Consider the following 15,328-nt stretch of genomic DNA (forward strand, 5'->3'; position numbering starts at 1 on the left):
ACATCTAGAGTGATAATTAATGATGTTGTAAGAATGAACTTTCAGCAGCTGATGTGGATCTTGGAGGATGGTTTAGACTGTAGCTGAGACAATGTAGGGATTAATGGCTTATGATCTTTAAGTACCATAGATGGTCAGTCATCGACACATTGGTGAAATTATTTGTGTAAATGTCAGGGCTTCATAGTCGGTCTGGATATATTATTGCTCTGTAAAGTTGTGAAAGTCGCCCTCATTGAAATAGAGCTTAGTTATACCCAATTATCTTTCTGTATTATTAAAGCTCCTGAACGTACTGAGGTGTAATTCAATATAAACCTCAGCTCTGTTACAGCACTACTGAAAAGGAGGCTTGGACAATCTATAGCAGGCATCTCAAAGCACTGGAGAAGAGTCACCACTAACATTCAAATGCAGTAGCAGGAAAGGCAGTCCAACAGCAGCCTCCTCTCTCAAGACAACTTGCCTGGCAGTAAGACACCAGTCACTCAAAACTAGCTTCATTCAATGGGAGATGCAATTCACACGCCTGACAATAAACCAACAAAAGTGACAAGGCTCATCCAGGAAGACATCAGTAGATTCTGTCAGGAAAATGTAGAGGAAAAGATGAGGCACTGGGGGAAGTGAAAAAACCCACCAAACAACTCATCTACTCAACCTACAAGCAAGATAATATGTCGGAAGCTAGTCTTTTATATTGTTTCAAACTGATGGATTGTAAATGTAATATTTTAGTAGTTTATCAATACTGACACTTTTCTGCTGTCTTAGAGCTGCTGACTTTCAGATCAAGTCATAGAGTCATATAGCACAGAAACAGACTGACAACTCTGATGTGTCAAACCAGTGTTTACTTTCTCAGGTGGATATGAGAAATCACAGACCATTCTCACAGGGTAAACAATACCAAATTTTCTAATGGTCAATACTCCCCCATTTGGGGTTAACTACTGACACTGAAATTTAGAAGGCTTCGCATTTGGCATGTGTAGCTAGGAATCATAAAATCCAACAGGCAGTGGCCCATTTTTTTACATTAATCTTTATGTCTAAAACAAGGTTTGCTGAAATGAGCTCTTGCTTTATTGCTGTTTGCAGGACTTTGCTGTGCAAGAATTAGTGACTTTGTTTCCTACATTGCAGTAGTGACCATCTTTCAAAAGCACTGCGTTGGTGATAAAATGTTTTGAGATAGCGTGAGGTCATGAAAGATGCTATGTGAATGAATAATTTGTAACTAGCTGAGTTGACTAGAAGATTAGGGTGTGATATAGAATGATGCTAATGGCTTGGGGTCAATCACTATATGAGCTGTGATAGCTCATGGATGCCTGTCTGCTCACATTCTCTGATGCTTGTGGGTGGTGCTTCTCAAGATATCACCAAATAATTGTTTCCCGCTAATTATGGTGCTTATGGTGTTGTGTGACCTATGGTTAAATACATTTTCCTTCTTAATATTGCAGACCTCTTAAACAAAGTGGTAACAATATATTTTTTTGACAGTTTATCATTGGATGTGACCATCACTAACAAAGAGATCATTTGTTGTACCCCTCCCTAAGTGCCCTTGAGGAGGTGATAGTGTACTGTCTTTGTGAATCACTGCTGTCCATTAAAATGTGGATTCAGATCCAGCTTTAAGAAAGTACACAATCTACCTAAACCTGGCATAATCCAAAGTTGATGTATCCTATTCTTCACACCTACCTGTTTTCTTTGCTAATTGGTTATATATCAAAACACACTCGATCTTACTAGGCTGCATGCCTTTTGATAGAGCATGTAAAATGCTGCTTCTTTTCCTGCCAACTTTTTGGTACTAATTTTTTCCCAACCTCATTGAGGTTGATGGCTCATTATAGGTTTATGAATCCTAGGCACCTTCACAATTAAGTGGTTATTAGTTTGATAAGCCACACAAAGCAAGTCAGTCAAATCTTCTATCATCATTACCTATGTCCACATGTGTGAAAAGCGAGCAGAGAAAGTGACTAAGATGAGTGAAATTTTGTCAAGACCTTGTGAGATTTACCCATTTTCATTGTTAATTTGTGTTTTGATCATAAAAAATGATTAACAATCGGATTATGAAGTAAGAAATATTTGTTGAGCTTTACACGATTAACACTCAAGTGGCAGAAACATTTTAAAAGACAGTTTAACTGTGCCCTGCAACCTAATGTATCAGTTTAAATGGCATAAAGCTCATATTAGAATGACTATTTATGGATCTATAATTAACATTATAAATGCTAGCTGTAGTTCATGAGACATTTATTGAAGTTACTGGTGCGCTATCTCCCCTATTACCTGGAAAATTAAAAAAATCTGGCATGTTGGTTTCATTGGAAGAAATCTACAACATTAATTACAGCAAATTTCAAGTTATGAGAATTAAAAAAACCTTTTTTAAAACTGAAATTCAATGTTTTAAATAATATGGAAAATTACAACTTTTACATTTATTTTTGCACAGAACTGTGACAATTGTTTTGTCATTATCTGTGTTGTGGGGTGGGGGGTGGGGGAATGGGGGGGGGGGGAGGGCGTGGTGGGCGGATGGATTTGATGAGCTTGTCCTCCTGGTGCTGATCATTGTCTAACAGTAGCACGGATTGGGAAATTGGCCATGTCAGTTCATCTTCACCCCACTTCCAGCATTTAATGGGTAGCAGCTCATGGAAAGCAACTTGTGTGAAATCCCAGCACAAATTTCTGCAGAATGAAATTCTGCATGGGAACACAATTTCTGAAAACTGTCTTTTGTACCTGAATCAGAGATAAAGCCAATTGATACACATAATATTTTATTGTAACTATAGTGTTAATTTATGAGATAAAATGGATAAATGTTGGGATTGAACAATGAAAAGCAAACTCAAAGCGTACAGTTGCAAATCAGAATAAAAGGAAATGATCATTAACATTTTGTTTTTAATTTTCTGTTGTGCTAGTAATAGGGATGTGACATCTCGTTCCAACAGCTTTGACAAAACAATTTGTACAATGAGTCACTCCGTTGTTTATGGTTCAAACATTTCAGGGAGGAAAAACGATTGATATTAATTTTTAGGAGTAGAGAGGTAGGCATTAACCTCGCTTAGAAATGAGCTGTGAGTATGATGAAATAGATTTGGTGAGTTCTTCCTGCATTCTGGGTCATTATTTAAAAGAAGAGGGATAAGATGCAGTGCAGCAGCTTTATCAGCCAAAATAGAGTGTGCACAGACAAATGAGTCTCGTAGGCATTTTGTACATACCGGAGATTGCTTATTGATCCATATCAGAATATTCAGGCTAGCCCTAGGGAGAAGGCAGAGTATTTTCTGAGAGAGTTAATAACCTAACTGTGCTGCTGTCTTGTCCAATTCACTGAATTGGTGCCCTAATCAGACCTGGATTTCTTATTTTGAGATCTCGTGCCAAATATGTCTAATGCCCTGACATACCTCTGCAACAGTGGCAATGCTTGAAATGACTATTGGTGAAGACAAATCAAATTGTTTACTATCGGATAGAATCAATACATATAGATTGTAACAACTGTCACTGTTATTTTACAAATATGAACAATTACCATTACCTCAACTTCTGCATTACTAAAACTAGTATGTACTCTATTTCTTATAATATTCCTCTAATAAATTTACACATGCAATATTAAATATTATTATGTTGTATAAAACTACAGTGTATACAAACTGTGTGATGCAACAATTTACACATATAAATATATCAAGAAGGTGAGAAAGGGAATGAAAGCCAAAATATAATGAAGTAGAAGGGTTTGGATAATAATATAATACTTGTATAATAATCCCATTTAAAGAGATGTGTATTACTTCTTTCATTGATCTCTGACTATGGACAAACCCAAAGCTGAATGCAAAGGGCTGAAAGTCCATGAAATGCCATATAATAATTCCCAAAATCTGAAAATATAATAAATTTGACAGGTGCCCAAGCCAGCATTGCTGGGACAGCAGAGGGCAGCCATATATTTTGATGTTGGCAAGTCCGCGAAAAGATTCAACAAAGGATAGAAAGTACTGAATGACATGAATCAGGGAACTTTTCACAATGTTGTTGGTCCAACTTTACCCTTCTCGAAACTGTTTACAACATGCTAGAAGCAGCAATAGAAACTTTCTGTTGGTGTTATCATCCTCCTAAAAAGCTTTCTAATGATGCCTAAATTGAAGCTGTGTTAGAACATAACAGCATAAAAAAATAGGAGCAGGAGTAGGCTATCTGGCCCTTTGAGCCTGTTCCACCATTTAATAAGATCACGGCTGTCTTTTTGTGTGGGTAAGAAATGCTCAACAGCAGCACAAGGGAGCCCTGACAATGGAGAAATGGACTGAAACCTGACAAAATTAGCTTCCAAACATTATCTGACAATATTGTATCCCAGACATTCTTAAAACACTATGGCTTTTCAAGGCTTATATTTTATAAATGAAATTGAATCCACAATGTCTTAAAGTAAAACAGCATACTTTGAGCCAATGTTTTCAGTTTCAAACAAATGTAAGGTAGATCTGGTAAGGTTAGAGGCCAGGAAACTGTTCAGGGAGCCGTTTCTACCAAATTTCTGCTGCACTTCAACACAGTTGGGATTCCTAAACAATGGGCATGAGTTTTGTATTGATTCTGAAGACAGACAAGAAATTCCTTATATTTTACAGACCATGGAAAAACATTATCCACAAAGGTTCATTAGCATTCCAACCATCTCCTTTTTGAAGTTCTGCGAATACACCTTTATTAAAACCCCAACATCTGAATGTATCCTGTTCTCCTCCAATTTCTTTCATGAGAGAAACAGTCAAATAAACTCTAAAATATCACACGAGAAATGCCAAAATAAAACAAGAGGCCTTAATTTCTCAGAAGAAAAACTTCATTATTTATACATTGCGTAACCAGTTCAAATGTGAATATTTTTGCAATATTTTGTATAATTTACAATTAGCGGAAGCACCCAAGCATCTCAAGCATTTCCTTACATTTTCTAAGCGATGATAAATTTGTAGATTAAGATTTATTAAAATTAAATATTTACACTAATCCACAAAGGAGCTACAGTAATAACTCAAAGGCTTATATCTAAAATGAACTAAAACAAACAAGTGCACTTCATATTACTTAGTTTGGAAAATTGACACTAAGATAGTTAAAAATTAATGTGTTATTTGACTAATAATGCAATAACCTCAATCTGATGTTTGAAGAAACATATTTGATCCTCCAGTAAATCACACAACTCTGCCAGATACTATGCAACACAACAATAAAAGGTATGGGTTTATTCTCCAGTGAACTCATTACACGCTCTTTTGTTCAGCCTTCGTGGAGAATCTGACCTAATAGTCCATTCAGATCCATTTCACGATTTGTACTTTTCATCTGAGAACCTGCAATACAGCAATTTTCACCTTGCACATTTCCAGGTTTCTGGGCAGCATTGCTTGATTCTTGTGTGGGGTCTGGGAAGGTCATGACAGAAGAAATTAGAAAAATCAAGTTGGTTCTGTTTCTCTGCTCAGTTCATAGATTTTCAAATTTGGGTCTCCAGACTATTAAAAAATACCGAAGTTTTTCTATTGCAGTACTACTCCAAAAGTGTGATTTTCCACTCCCTGAGAATAAGGTGAGCATGATGGACTATTCAGCTGAGAGTCGAAACAATCAGATTTTCTTGTATTCTTTTATGAGATGTTGAAATTGATGGTTAGACCAGAGTTTATTGCCCATCTCTAATTGACCAGAGGCCTTTTGAGTGATTCACATTGCTTTGGATCTGGAACCATGTGAAGGCCAGACCAGGTAAGGATGGCAGATTTCCTTCCCTAAAGGACACTAGTGAACTAGATGGGTTATTATGATTATCAACAGTGATTACATGGCTGCCATCAAATAAATTTTATTTCTTGAATTTTTATGAATGTATATTTCACTATCTAGCATGATTAGATCAAACCCATGTCCCCAGAATGTTAGCCTGGGATATTCTAGATGCAGTGGCATGACCATTATCTATTGAAGTAAATGCTTAAGATTAAGTAAGGTAAGCTTCTCACCGTGCGGTTGTGAGAAGCTTTTATAAATCTATTTACATCTTATTAATTATGCATGCCAATGGAATTAACTGCCCATTCCCAATTAATCTCTGCCCCATGAAGTTATTCAATGCTTCAGAAATTAAAATGCATAAACCAGTATGTACCTGTCAGTCTTACTGTTCAGCCTCCAGTCCAGTTGAGCACGTAGCTCTGGTTATCTTTGGAAAATCCTTTTCAATGGTTCCTGAGCTTTGCTTTGCTGTCATAGCTACAATGCATTGTACATTGTATCCCTGCGATTCATTTATAGTTTTGACTGCAATCCCAAACATATACAGGTGTGGTTTACTGATAGATGAAGTAATTTCTAGTCACCGCTTTGATGATTATGAATGAGATTCCAAGACACATGATTGGTGTCCTTGTCTTCAAAGAACCTTGCCATATCCTACAGAGACAATAGGATGACAGCAGATATTACAAGATGGAAGTCAATAAACTTACAGAAATGCAGATTATAAGCAATGATTGAATACCAAAGTGACCAAAGAAAGTCTTTTTCCTCCTCTACCTCCAATTATGTCTAGGTGCAGACCCAACATGGACACCTGGGTAAAGGAAACCTGCTGACTGGTGCACCCTGGTGATTTTAGAGATTTTGGCAGGCATCGGCTGCAGTCTATCAGCTGAGAGGATCCATGGACTGTTGTAGGCATCCTGCAAAGGTTCAAGTGTACCCACAGCCTGAGCTGCAGCAGCTAATTACGTCAGTGGCACAGGGTAGGTGCAGGGCCAGGGCACATCTGGAATGTCCTGAGCAGAAATTGCTGGAAGGTCTGTCCATCACTCATCCACCTTCAGGGTGGCAGCTAGCACCACTTTGTCATCCTGAGAAGAATGGCGACCTGGAGACAGGTTGAGGGATGCTGCATCCCCTTCGCAGCTTGCCACTGATGCTGAACGCCCATGGTTAGACCAATGACATCGGCTCCAAATGCAACCCTGGCATTCATTGAGCATTTTGCTGGTCCTGGGTCTGCAAAGCAGCTACCATCCTTTCCAGGAAGTCAGCCAAGCAACCATGCTGAAGCCACTGCTGTAAGTGAGTTTGTGGACAGACCCCACCATCTTTTGTTCCACTGGTCACCAGGAGTCATTTAAGTATCAGAAAACATGTTTCTTCCTCCACCAGATGTAGACATGGTCGATAACGTGCTCACCAAAATATGCCCCCTGAGTCAAGGCCAGCTCAAGTACCACGGGAAGGAAAATATCTGTTCTGGTGGACGGTGCAGACAAGTGCCTTGCAGGTTCACAGACTTCCCCTCAGAACTGTTGTTGGTGCACAGGGGCTCAGGCTGTGAACTCTTGCACCAGGCATTGCGCTGGATAGCTCTAATGCCTGCGGAAAAGAGAAAGAATTAGTTGGTGAAGATAGAGAGAAGCATATGCTGACCAATATGCTTGCCTCTGTGCTCATTCGAGAAAAGCAGGGTGCAATGTGGCTTGCTGGGTTACAGGTCTTTCTGTATTTCCCAGCCAGCACAGCAATAATCCCAGTCATCCTCGGCTAGCTCAATGGCCCTTTTGTCATAGTGGATGAAGGTCTCTACATCCAGGATTTTCCCATCCAGTGTTGGCCCTCTCTGTTGAACACTGTCTTCACGTGCAATGAAATAAAGAAAAGGATTTAATGTGATGCATGTGCAGTTTGTAAGCATGCATAACCAAGCAAGATGGTGGGTAGTCCTGTTTCAGTGAGTAGGATGCACAGTGCCCAGGAATTCTTCATACTTTGAGAGGATGACATGAGTCTGAGTGTTCATCCCGCTTACACACTATCATTCTGTGAGATGCCTGTGCAGTGGCAGAGTTAGATTGAGTAATGCCCCTGGGTGTGGGAGTAAGCAGAGGAAGCATGGTGCTATGTAGCTTTGTAAAGCACAGGCTAACCTTAATTTTCCTGCACCACTGCTTAAGTCATTCCTTTCATATTGGCCATTGTCACTGATCCATGGTGCTATCTGCTCCCGGCTGGGTAGCTCTGGTGCCATCCGTAAGAACAGGATGGACTTTCTCTTGGTGACTCCTTCAGTAGCACCGATGAGATAGCATTAATAAACCTGAGAGCCATCTTAAACATCTTGACAGGCAATTCTGAGCAACTACTGGAGGTTTTCGTAAACTTCCTGACGTGTAGCGACTTGTGTCCAGCTGGCCTTCAAATATGGCGCCAGAAACTTCAACCATGAAAGTTCCTACCTATGAGAAAAACTCCCACCTTTCTCATTACATGATTTGGTGAGTAACTCACAAAGAAACGCACAGGAAATGACCCGGTTGTTGCATGAGATAACTTGCCCCAAGCTTTGGTGAATATGACACCATCGAAGATGTCAAAGCCATACTTTAAGTTCAAAATGACAAAATTTGCTGATTTGAATAAAAGGTTTTGACAAAATGAATTCTGTTAATTTTACATATAATGATCAATCTGGATGTGGTATTATCGCTGAACTGTTAATCCAGAGACCCAAGGAATTTTCTGGGACCTTGGTTCAAATCCTGCCACGGCAGATGGTGGAATTTGAATGCAATAAATATCTGGAGTTAAAAGTCTAATGATGTCCATGAATTCTTTGTTGATTGTCAAGAAAAACCCTTCTAGTTCACTAATGTCATTCAGGGAAGGAAACTGCCATCCTTACCTGGTCTGGCCTCCATGTGACTCCAGACCCACAGCAATGTAGTTGACTTTTAACAATTAGGGACTGGCAATAAATAGAACATAGAACATAGAACACTACAGCGCAGTAGAGACCCTCCTGCCCTTGATGTTGCACCAACCTGAGAAATTAATTTGATGCCCATCTAATCTACACTGTTCCATTATTATCCATATGTATGTCCAATGCCCATTTAAATGCCCTTTACATCAGCAAGTCTACTACTGTTGCAGGCACACCATTCCATGCCCCATTACTCTCTGAGTAAAGAAATTACCCCTGATATCTGTCCTAAATCTATCACCCCTCAATTTAAAGCTATGCCCCCTCATGTTAACCTTCACCATCTATGGAAAAAGGCTCTCACTATCCACCCCATCTAACCCTCTGATTATCTTTAATGTCTTGATTAAGTCACCTCTCAATCTTCTTCTCTCCAATAAAAACAGCCTCAGTTCCCTCATCCTTTTCTCGTAAGATCTTCTTCCATATCAGGCAACATCCTAGTAAATCTCCTATGAACCCTTTCCAAAGCTTCCACATCCTTCCAGTGACCAGAATTGTACGCAATACTCCAGGTGTGGCCTTACCTGTGCCTTGTACAGCTGGAGCATGACCTCATGGTTCAGAAACTCAATTCCCCTACCAATAAATGCCAGCACACCATATGACTTCTGAACAACCCTATCAACCTGAATGGAAACTTCCAGGGATTTATGCACTAGGACATCAAAATCTCTCTGTTCATCTACACTGCCAAGAATTTTACTATAAGCCCAATACCCTGCATTGCTGTTATTCCTTCTGAAGTGAACTACCTCATACTTTTCCGCATTAAATTCCATTTGCCACTTCTCAATCCAGCTCTGGATTTTATCTATGTCCTTCTGTAACCCACAACATCCTTCAGCACTATCCACAACTCTGCCTAACTTAGCGTCATCTGCAATTTACTAACCCATCCTTCCACACCCACCCCCCAGATCATTTATTAAAATGACAAACAGCAGTGGTCCCAACACAGATCCTTACAGCACACCACTAATAACCACGCTCCAAGATGAACATTTCCCATCAACCACCACTCTCTGTCTTCTTTCAGCTAGCCAATTTCTGATCCAAACCGCTAAATCGCCCTCAACCCCGAAATACTGGCTTGGAATGCATAAAAACGAATTGACTACGTGGGAAACTCGATTATCCGAACGAGATGGGTGGGCACTATTTCATTTGGATAATTGACTATTCGATTAATCAATTAAATGCCATACCTCTGGGGCTCGGAGTTTTTAAAGTCTGCTCCTCATTCAGGAGACGCAGTGCACAAGCCCCTGACCCCCAACACTGACCCCCGTCTGCGTCCACCCCCCCCAACCCCATCCCACTCTGCCCCCGTACCCCAACCCCACCCCCTGCCACCCAACACCATCCAACCCTGCCCCCGCACCCACCCCTGCTGTGGACCCCTACCCATCCCCGCCCCATCTCCAGGGTAGCTGGACTGTGCACCAACAAGAAGACTGCTGCTGCCTTTGTGGGGTAAGTCTCCCAATAGCGTACACACACACACACACACACACACACAATTTTTACTGCAATGTTTTGAGAGGTTCCACTTTTGCCCTGTACAGGACAATTTTAGAGAGATTATCTGGAGAAGGGGTAGGATTAGGGTACACTCCTCTGTGGAATTCCAGGGAAAGTGTGGGGAGAGAGAGCGGGTAGGAGGTCAGTCATTTGGACACAGTGCTGTTTAATCATTGTAAACAAAAGACACGATCACTGTCAGAAACACGTCTTTGATGTAATGTTTCTATTGGGACCTCAAGATCTCCTTTGAATAATCTGATTTTCGAATAATTGGTATTCGTGAGACAGTGGGTACATTGGGCCATCTGAATATTTCTCCTTGCAATATATAAAATTTCAGAAATTAAATTAAGCAAAAGCATGACTTGTATCTAAAGTAAGCATTATGATTTCTCCATTTATGCTCTCCTACAACCTCTTCCATCAAGCAGAAGATAGGGAAGCTTGAATACACGCAGCAGCAGGTTAAAAACTAATGTCTTCCCTGCCATATTAAATTGCCGAATGGACTCTCTAACTTCAAATAATGTTGATCATGTTAATGTTGTTCTTGCCTTGCACCTGACGTTTGAGGTATGCCTCACACTATCCAAGCTTTTCTTTCAACCTATGAGCTTAACGTGTTCTGTTTATATTGCTCGTAAACAAAGCTTTTCACTGTACTTATGTACACATGACAATAAATAAATCCAATCAACTCAAATCATATCATATACTAAAGGAAAAAGAGTATGATGAAGGCTCTGGATGCCATGATGTGGAGGTGCCGGTCTTGGACTGAGGTGGGCAAAGTTAAAAATCACACACCACCAGGTGATAGTCCAGCAGGCTTATTTGAAAGTACAAGCTTTCAGAGTGCTGGTCCTTCGTCAGGTAGCTAGTGGGGCAGGATCATAGGACACAAAATTTATAGTAAAGATCCAAGCAGGCCCTGGAGGCATAAATAAAATGGGAAAGTTCTGCTTTTCTTGACGATGAGGTTTCTTTTATTAGTTAGATTCCATTTCTGTTCTACCCATCATTTTGCTTTCCCATGTTGTTTCTGTGGGAATCGCACTGTGTTCACCCACCAACTGCATTCCCACATTGCATCCAGCAAATACGTGCTCAGAATTACACGGCTGACGTCATGCACACTTGAAAATCTGCAAATGGAAGAATTGGTTGTTTTTTTAAAAACATCTTTATTCTTTTTAACTGTTATCAAATAAACACAATCAGGGAGAAATCAGTTTTGTGTTTTGAAATGCTAATATGAATGTAGAGAGAAATACATCAGGGTTACAATACTGATATAAACCATTCAGTTCTGTCAGTTTGTGCCAGTGTTTTCTTATCACTTGAGCAAATGGCTCAATCATAGTTATCTGCCCTGATCTCCTACTCTTTCTGGGTAAAGCTAAACTTACCAACATTCTGGGAAATAAGTGATTTTTCTGATGACACTGTGATTAAACACACCAGGAACTACCTCTCAAAGTGTAAGAGCATAAATTGTTGACATCTTAGTATTTGTTCCTACTTCCAGCATTAAATGATGTATTTTTGCATCTCAAGGCTTTACTAAAATATTATTTAGTATGGTTCTAAATTCAAAATAGGTGCTTTAACTAAAAGTTTGAAATACTTGCAAACCTAACAATTATGAAGTCTAACAGTTTTGTTGAAATGGTGTACACATATAAAGAGTTACATCATACAGGCTCAAAATTGGACTACTTCACTCATTTTATATGGCAGTGATACTGTTTCAAAACTATCAAGATCCACAGAAAATCTATGGCAATTCATTTTATTTTTACAACCTCACAAAATTATTTTTTCAACCATCGTTTCAGAAACATGATTAATTTAGTTTGAAATTACTGCATTGACTTATATCTACAATAAACAGAACAATATTTTATTAAATTAATTTTAATTGACAGTCAGAACTACAATTCTGATGGAGGATATTATCTGAAACATTAATCTGCATTATTTCTCTTTCAGGTGCTGAATGATCAGCTGTATTTCCCATTTTAATTTCAGATTTCTAGCATCCATGGATCTTGTTTGGGTTCTTTCACTAGCCATGCCACATCCACTCTCAGCTTTTTCAATTTGTCATTCAGTGTTTTCCTTTAACAGACTGAAGAAGTTTGGCACAGGCAATGGCACTTCTGGATTGAATAAAAACAAATCCACCAACATCTGTGTAAAAATAACAGGATCATAGAATCTCTGCAGTGTGGAAGTAGGCCATTTGGCCCAACGAGTTCACACTACCCCTCCAAAGAGCATCCTATCCAGACCCACCCTGCAGACTTATCCCTGTAACCCTACATTTTCCAAGGCTACTCCACCTAGCCTGCACATCTCTGGACACTATGGGCAACTTAACATGGCCAATCCAACTAACCAGCACATCTTTGGACAACAAAAAGGAAAGGCAATTCTTCTGTCAGGAAAACGAGGGAAATTCATAATAAAGTAACAAACACGTTTATATAATGTTGTGATGGAAGTTCTCTTTGAATAATTGATTTGGGGTGCTTAAGGAAAAGAAAAGCTGAAAGAAGCAATCTTATGTAAAGTAGTACATTATTCTTTAATATGCTGATTGTGTTTCCATAAGGTGTACAAGAAGGTAATCTCAGAAATTAAACAAGATGATGCTCCACCATATCATTGAAACTATCTTGGCAAACATTGAACCTACTTTATTATTTAATCCAATGAAAGAAAAGTAGAAATACTTCAACTGCACTGTCAATTCATAAAGAACATACAGCCATTAGTTCTTTCAGGGTTAATATTGATGTAGATATTACTACAATCCATTGTGCCATTTATTTGAAATATTATGACCAAGAGTAGTTGCAGCAGTGAATCAAACCAATTGATAGAGCAGTTAGCCTCGAGACATGGGTGACTTTACACTGCAGAGTGAGCATGAAATATTATGGAGATTGTTCTTTAAAGTGATCGCTTTATCATCATTTGTCTGTGGTCGAGGCTATTTTATCCTGGCTCACTTCCCTCTCGGGTTGCAACTGTCATAACTCAATCAGCTAACTAATACTGCTCATGATAACCTCTGCACCCACTATTGAACCTGTCAACAGAAGGAGTGCAAGTTATGCTTATGTGTTTTGACATGTACTAAAACCACAGATATTTATTTCAGATTATGTGGGTAAGGTATGGTTTTTCCAAAAGTAATTATGATCTAGTTGAATATGATAGGAGCGCCTGGAGCTCGTTGTGGCTGCGACATTGATTTCTATCATCTCAGATCACAGCAGACAAGGATATGACAAGCTCCATCACTCATCTGTATCTGCAAACATTCACAGTGTTATCCATGACATTAAGTTGTCAAATACATTTATACACCTGAGAAGAATACACTGTAAACAAATGTCATAATGTGTTGAAAGAAAAGCTGATGTGAAGTGGGCAGTAAGAACACAACACATAGTATTTTAATTGTGTAACCTGTCTTAATACATTGAACATAACTGGAAAGATTTTAATACAAAACTAAAACATCCCAAGGCACTATTTCAAAGATGACCAGGAGAGTTATCCCTGGTATCTTGTTCAATATTTATCCCTCAATTCATCATTTTGCAGGAACAAATGACCTGGTCTTTATCTCTTTGCTGTTTGTAGGAACTGGATGTGCAAACATTGGCTGCTGCATTTCCTATGTGACGAAATTATTACACTTCAAGCATACATATATAACATCAACTTAAAGTGGTTGCTTTATCATCAGAGGTTATGAAAGGTGCTATATAAATGCATGTCTTTTTTTAGACAAAAGCACTTCTTTCAGATGGCAAGCAAAAAGTATATTAAGGAAAAGTATGATAATAAAATACTTAAAATGGATACTGTACCATTGCAATGTACCCATTCTAATGCGTCACTGTAATAAGAGAGGCTTCTAAATGTGCAGTAGTACCAAAGTTAAGCATATTAATTTTATATTAATATGAATATATTAATCCATTACCTCTCTTGAAGTGTCATGTACATATTTCATGCTAATCTATCAGTTTTGGAACTTGTAAGGACAGGTGACTAACATCACCACACTTTCCAGGAGGCTTTACCTCTTTTGTATTTAAGAAAATCAAGCCACAGAATCATACAGCTATAATGGAGCTTGTCTGGTTTCCCAGTGATATTAAACAATGGGCCTCAACATGATTGGATAATGCTCCTCAACAAACTATCTTCCTTCTGCTCACCCAGGAGATTATGCACAAAGGCAAAAGAGAAATAAATCTACCTGTAGCACAAATTGCTCCATTTAATCAAAAATATTATTTGACTTGTTTTAAAAGACAGACAGTCACAGCTGCCTTGGAACATCAGTACATTGGTCAGTCATGTTGCTTTCGCATTTATCATGCAACTAAATTCCCAGGATATGGTTGGTAAATAGTTGTGGACTGTACACCGGTAAGCATGGCTTTACAGGTCAAATTTCACCATTTAAATCCTGAGTCCAAACATAGTTCGTGGCAGTCAAAGGTAATTTAAGGATTACAGCGCTAATCCAAAATGCAAGGGAATTTCATTGTTATGACTGTACAAATAAATATAGAAGTGTAGGAGTTGCTAGAGTGGGCCTGTGACAGGTGATGATGGAACCAACAAGACAGAACAACTTCTGCAACCACATTGTTAACAATCTGTTGCAGATCTATTTGCCCATGACAGTATCAATAATAGTGACCATTGTACAGTCTCTGAGAAGCCAAGGTCCCATCTTTGAGGTAACCCTCCTTCATGTTGCATGGCAAGATCAACATGCTGATCGGGAGAGATTTTGACAGACATAGCAATTCAAAACTGGGCAACTATGAAGTGCTGTGGAGCATGAGCATTAGCAGAAGGGTATTCAACCACATGGTCCAGCATATCCCCCACTCTACCAATAGCAAT

The sequence above is a fragment of the Hemiscyllium ocellatum genome, chromosome 17 (genome assembly GCF_020745735.1).
Source record: "Hemiscyllium ocellatum isolate sHemOce1 chromosome 17, sHemOce1.pat.X.cur, whole genome shotgun sequence".
NCBI lineage: Eukaryota > Metazoa > Chordata > Chondrichthyes > Orectolobiformes > Hemiscylliidae > Hemiscyllium > Hemiscyllium ocellatum.